General features: G+C 40.8%; 1 long non-coding RNA gene across 2 annotated transcripts in view; it reads left to right on the forward strand.

Moving 5' to 3' along the window:
• The window catches only part of LOC113020432 (uncharacterized), a 33,937-nt gene extending 29,004 nt beyond the window's left edge, over nucleotides 1-4,933 (forward strand). Inside the window, exons 2-5 of one of the 2 annotated variants that reach the window (XR_013908804.1) lie at nucleotides 552-611; nucleotides 900-1,103; nucleotides 1,200-1,412; nucleotides 4,111-4,933. This is a non-coding gene — a long non-coding RNA (uncharacterized LOC113020432). The remainder of the gene's footprint in view (nucleotides 1-551; nucleotides 612-899; nucleotides 1,104-1,199; nucleotides 1,413-4,110) is intronic. The other variant, XR_013908803.1, reaches the window with a different exon arrangement.
• Nucleotides 4,934-6,455: the final 1,522 nt, after the last annotated feature.

Raw genomic sequence — 6,455 nt, forward strand, 5'->3', positions numbered from 1 at the left:
CTTCTTGCTTCCAGCTCCCATTGCTACAATTTCAATCTTCCTGCCAGTTTGATGGGGCTGCCAGGTGCTTCTAGCTAAACCATATGTCCTTTGACACTCTGTTTTGGGGATGGGGGAAACGTGGAGAAAGGGGGGTTAAAGAGGAGACTATCTGGAACTACCTCTGAGAAAAACTCTCCCTAAAACTCAGTTGGCTGACATGTGACAAAAACACAGGCCACCAAAACAAAACTCCAGTTCTAATTCCTCTTTGCGCTAGGCCTGAGAGAGCTATAGATAGAGGGATGGCAGGGAGCTCTTCACTGTTTCCCCGTGGGGTCGGAAAAACAGATCCTGTTTCAGTGAGCCAGTTGGCTTGGTGTGGCGCAGTGACCGCATCGCCATCTTCGGCTCAGTCTGTCAGTCAGTCACAGTCTGCTGGTCTGCAGCTCCAGTGGTCAGGCAGGAGTTCATTCTTTTCTGGTGTCTTTGTCTGAATGTTTTTCTGAGGGCCAGACAATCCTTTCAACTCTGAAACCTCAGTCTCTGCCTCGTCTCTGTCTCCGATCCAGGGCTGTGATTCTGCGCTGAACTGGTCACACCATCGTTCAAGCGGCTCCTCCTGCCTACAGGTAAGGCCTGTAAGCCTAGTGATAGTTCTGCTTGCACAAAGGCATAGTTACATGTATACACACACACACACAGCAGATTTTTAAAATCACTTACAATGTCTCTGCAACAGAGACATAGCATAAACAACAGCTAAATGCCCCCAGAGAAGAAGCTGCTTTTGGCTGCTCCCTTATCTGTATTCTCTCCCGTGCAAAAACCAGTACGACACAACATACATTTTTATACTGAAACTCCAATGTGAGATTCTGTGTGTATGTGCTGAGCCTTTTGTCATTTTGCCGCACTAGACGGACGTTTTCCCAGAAGTCCATGGAACCCAGCAGTGACCTGAAGTTACCAAGTCTCTGGGATGTATTGTGGCAGACTTTAAATGTGAGGAAGAGAAACTCTCATCACCCATCACCTCTGTGAGATGAAAGGCCCCAAAAGCAGCCAGCCACCCTGCTGGACACAGCTCAGCTGTTATAAGAAGTGTCTGACAGAAGTGGCAGGTACTTGACCTTCTCTCTAGCTTTTTTCTCTCTCACTCTTTCTCTCTTCTTCTCTTTTCTCACACTCTTTTTCTCTGTGTCACTGCTTTGCCACAGGCTGACCACTCACGCCTCCCCGCCTCGTCGGTGTTGTCAGAGAGCTAACAATCCCAGCCTGCTGTGCTACACCTGCATTTATTTGTTTTTTCCCACTGACTTCTAATAAGTACTCCTCATGAGTCCTTGTGGTGGCGCTGATCTTGACGCTGTGCAGTCCTACTTTCTCCACCTTATTACTACAGGGGTCTCATGGCTCAGGGAAATTTATTGGTGAGTTAATGTCAATAGTTGGTCCAAGAAATTAGAGGATGGACGCGTTTCTGCTCAATTCACAAGTAAAAGAAAGCACTGGGGATTCGAGTTGTATAAGCATGGTTTGTATTACTCAAGTGGAGTTAGATGAAGAGTACAATAGCATCCACAGACTAAATCAGGGGAGAATTACAGTGGCAAACATTGCGGGTTACCTACTGTATTCTGAGCCTAGATCTGCATGTCTGGGTGGGGAGGGCAGTTGAATTTTTAACAACCTTGATGCACATTTCCATTTCTCCTGCAGACAGTGTCCCATGTATTCATCTCTCCTAACAATGGCGAAATGTCAGCATACTTTCAGGCTGGTCTAAATTAAACATTCATCCCCTTTGAGTATACAGCTATAGAGCTGTTCTTGCCATCCCCTCCCACACTCTTTCTTTCTATTTTCATATATAAGGGTTCGTCCAAATGTGGAACGAGAACAAGACACTTTCTCTCATTTTAGGCCAGATGGTCAGTATGTAGCGTTTAAATTATTTTAAGTTTGCTAATATGCTAAATAACACTTCTCTGGCTGACTTTCATGGTCACATCCCAAAAGTCCCAAGCCTTTATATGTGCAATGGCCAAGAAAGTTGAAGACAAGACTTAAGATGGGGAGTGGGATATTTTATTAATGGGAACTATTAATATTCCATCGCAGGGGGATGATGGCGTGTTTCTTTTTGCAGAAGCATAATGAATAACTGAGCGCCTCCATGGTACCCGATTCGTAGGCATGAATATTCAGGCTCTGGCGATGTATCATGGGAGTGTTGGGAGCCTCTTCTCTACCCTATAGTGGATCACACCCAAGCTCTTTGTCTCACCTCTCTACTCCTACTTTTATTTCTTTCCATGCACATTCAGCCAATGTCACTAAGGCCAGCAGCATCTTGAGACCGGCGACTATAGATCTAATGCTTGGCTCTCAATAACAACCGTCCACAGAGGCTGGATTGATTGATTACACTACTGTGGCTTTGTGTGGGTTTTTAATTGATTGATTTATAGTGGGCCTATGATTGATTATGAGTAGTCAGCAGTGGGTTGGAGTTGGGCTGTCAGGAGGACACAGGGTGAGAGGTGAGCTCTTGTGGCCCCTGTGATATGTTTGTTCTTTTATCCAAGAATCCCACTTTTATGTGTAACACTTGGTAGAGCCACATTTTGTCCTTACCTCGGTCACCTCTCTGGAGCTCTTTTCTCCCTAATTTCAGTGAATGCGCGCCTGTGTTCACATGTGGTGTTGCCTGGAGCTCTGTATGTCCTGTTCTTGCCAACAAAATGTTCAGTAATGTCAAGTTTGTGGTATTCAGCAGGTACAACAAAGACCTCCTTATAAACCTCAAAGAACTAACTCTCACAGTGCCTGTGTAGGAAAATAAAAAGAGATCAAGCATAAAAAGGAGAAGGGAAAGTGAAAGATAGAGAATCACATGACAGTGCAGAGGGAAAAAAGAAAGTATTACCCCGCTCTTAACATCCCATTCAGATATAACGCTGAGGAAAGAAAAACTATGAAGGACCAGAAGAAAGAATCAATTTGGTAACATAGATCAGGAAGGGGAGACAGTTAAATGCAATGGCAAACAAACATTTCGACAGTAGACATCCCATTCTCAAATGATACACTGTCCCAGTGGGCCAATAAATAACAAAAATCTATGCTTATTTCCACTCGTAAAATCAGGCCGGCCGAGATTAGGGGCGGTTAGTGTGCTACCACCAAGACACAAAGCCTGAATATATCAGTCATTTCTTCAAGTTTCATTAAAGTCTGATCAGTGTTGTCTCAGGATGTGTAACAGATAAACAGATGAATGAATTAACAATAAGACAAACAGAGAACAAATGGATGAACAAACAAAGCGCAAACAAATACACCAAGAACAACAAAGAAGCAAAGAAACAATTCAGTGAACAAAAAATGAAATAAATGGACTAAAGACTCTTGCATGGAAATGGGAAATGCACATGGGTATCAGTCATTGTCTTTTTGTCTTTAAACTCCCAATGCAGAATAAAAAGTATGGGACAAGCATCTTGGCAGCCGAAGGCTTTGTTTAATCACACATTAAATTAGCAATGAAACAATGACATGCATTTATTGTGTCATTGCAATTTTAGAAGTGTACAACAACAACTCTGATTACATTGTGACTAGTTAGTGCATGTTAGTTTGATCATTTCCTCAGTGTCTGTGTGTATTTTAGTATTCTAGAGTGGGGGAAAAATCAATTTTGATATACATTACTGTACAAAATTACTGTCGAAAAGATGTTATTAACTGTGGTGAGCTTGCTATTAATATTACTGGAGAATGGCTTTGTGTGTTCTTATTACACTTGTGGCTGAGACTGCTGTGATTTGAAACTGAGCTAATATCTTTAAGTCAAGCGATCTAACAGCACAAAGATGCTAGGCAGCTATTAGGTAGCTATTAGAGGCAGATATTAAAGGGAATCTGTGCGCAGCATCGGCCTGGACAGTGTAAGATTCTTCACCAAGAAAGAACATTATTCCTGATCCTAGAAACCTATGCCTTTGCAATGCCTCAGAGAAGCTTGCTGATCGTTGCTCACATACATCCAAATATGCAATATCTTTTCTTTAAGTTGAAGGTAATATGCAGTAATCTAACACTGCTACTGCTAATCCTTTTTTTCAGACAAAGGGTTACAGCACAGAAAAGAAACAAGAAGAACCCATCCTCTTGTTATCCTGATGCAATTAGAGCCCATGAGTGGCCCTCAAATGCCAGTTAAAGTCTGGAGGATGTCATCCGAACTTTGTTATGGCTCCCTGTGTCAGGTCAGGGATTATGGCTATCCTGACTTCTATTTGAAGACTGAATACAGTCTGCTTTCAAGAGGAAGAAGGAGAGGTATTACCCATAGAGCTGGAAGTTGTGCGCACTGCGATGCCTTGGCACTCTTCTTTGGTGTGGAAGTAAACTGCAGATGCTTAATTTGGAACATACACCCAAAACTTCTTAAAGTCTTTTTAAAACACTGGCTTCAGGCTCAAAAAGTTGTTTAAGGACCTGGTGGAGGGAGAAGAGCAAAGGACCTTTTGGCTTTAGCCCTGAAGTTAGCACAGGCAGACAATCCTGCTGCTTTACCAAGAAAAAAACATAATTGAAAGATGCTTCCCAGATGGCAATGCTGGTTGCTGGGACTGTCTAGGAGGTAGGAATACATGTGGCTGCATCACTGTAAAGCGTGCCCTTTATTAATTAACACAAATACCAGACAGGTAGTCAAATGGTCCTTTCACCTATTTCATTCTTTTGCACTTTGAAATGTCAGCATAGAATCTTTTCACTTGACCTTGTTTGCACTTTTTCCACATTAAATTAAAGATCTAAAAGTAAACATTTAATGCCTTTACTTCACTGATCTTATTCTTTTTGAGACACTTACCATGTTAACCCTGTTTTGCCATGTAATTTTTTTCAAATTCTGTTTATTAAAACAAATTTTAAAAATCCATATCAATTTGCATAGATATGTTCAGTTTATTTATATATATGCAAATAAAAGCATATACGGTGGTTAAGGCTAAAAGGCTAAAAACATACGCAGTATGAGTAAATCCATAGGTAACTCTGTTAACCTATGCGTATCGCTTACTGATGCATCACAATAGCTATTATAATGTACTTAAAACTGATATTTGTGAATATGCTGTTAACTGGAGCCACCAGAGGACAAAGACTGATTTTGGAGAAGCTTACATATGATGTGCTTTTGACTGAAAATTGTCTGGCAGAGGTCAAACAAGTTCACAGCCACTCCCTCTCACATTTCCTGATGCTGTCTCCTTCCTGGACAGCCCAGAAAGAGAGATGTGTGACTGAGTCACATATCACAGCCATCTGTCAGCCAAACATTGCCAGATGTGGCTGATGATATTAAAAGTGGCAACACTCAATATATCAAAATTCCTATGCTCAACAGCAGGGCAGGTCAAAGATCACATAAAATAAGGCGCCCTTTCATTAAAACCAAGTTTTTGGGTCTTTTTATAACAGACAGGAATAAGTAAATATGCATTCATTCTATGACAGTAACTTGTACTTTCTAAATATGGGTTCCTGCTGGCCAGGCAGATGACATGACTTACTGCAGAACAGCGTGGCATCATGCCTTGAAGAGTAAACCTGAAGATGGAGGGCACATCGGTATGGTTTCCACTGACTGGATGCTATTAAAATCCCTGCAAATGTGGCTTTAAATATGAGAGTTCGATAGTTTTTTTTTTTTTTTTTTTTTTTTGGGATAAAGGCCCTTTTTTTTCTTGCTAAAGCACAACAATAAGTGCAATGCAGTAGGTCTGCCATCGACTGTCTATTCACCCCAAGAACACTTGCTGTCTTAGCTCACAGGTACAACAGGACAAAGTACAAAAGGGCTTACTGAAGTGGAAGATACACTATAATAAAACTTTATTCGAAGCACTTGCTTCAGCCAGTTATTTTGCTGCAGTGGATAGAAACATACAGATCAGGAACTTCAGTCAAACTTAACATCTAATATCTGATTTAGGAAAAATATCACCTGAGTGATCCAATGAGCAAAAAGTAAAAAAAAAAAAAAATCAATAGGAAATAAAACAAACAGACAGACAGAACCACATTTTATCCCACTCCGGTCACAAATTCCCAAAACTAAGTCAAACATTTGTTCTTATTCATCAAAATTAGTTAAAAAATGTAAAACCTGAATTTATTTTTTTTTACTTCAATTGCAGCGTCAGAGTTTCAGAAGTTGATGTCAGCAGCACATATGTATAGATCCAACCTGTACACTTCTTGCCCCTTACTACCAGTTCTCTGTTAATATGATGTCATAGCCTATTTGATTTGTTATGGTAATTTTATTGGTAAAACACTTTTAAAATACAGGAAGTGCTTCACAGTTTGGATAAAAACACATTAAAATTAAGTGTAGAGGCTTGTGTAAATACATCAATGCATCATATTAAAAGCTGTCTAAAAAGGAGTTCATGAAC

Source organism: Astatotilapia calliptera, chromosome 4 (assembly GCF_964374335.1).
Source record: "Astatotilapia calliptera chromosome 4, fAstCal68.1, whole genome shotgun sequence".
Classification (NCBI taxonomy): Eukaryota; Metazoa; Chordata; class Actinopteri; order Cichliformes; family Cichlidae; genus Astatotilapia; species Astatotilapia calliptera.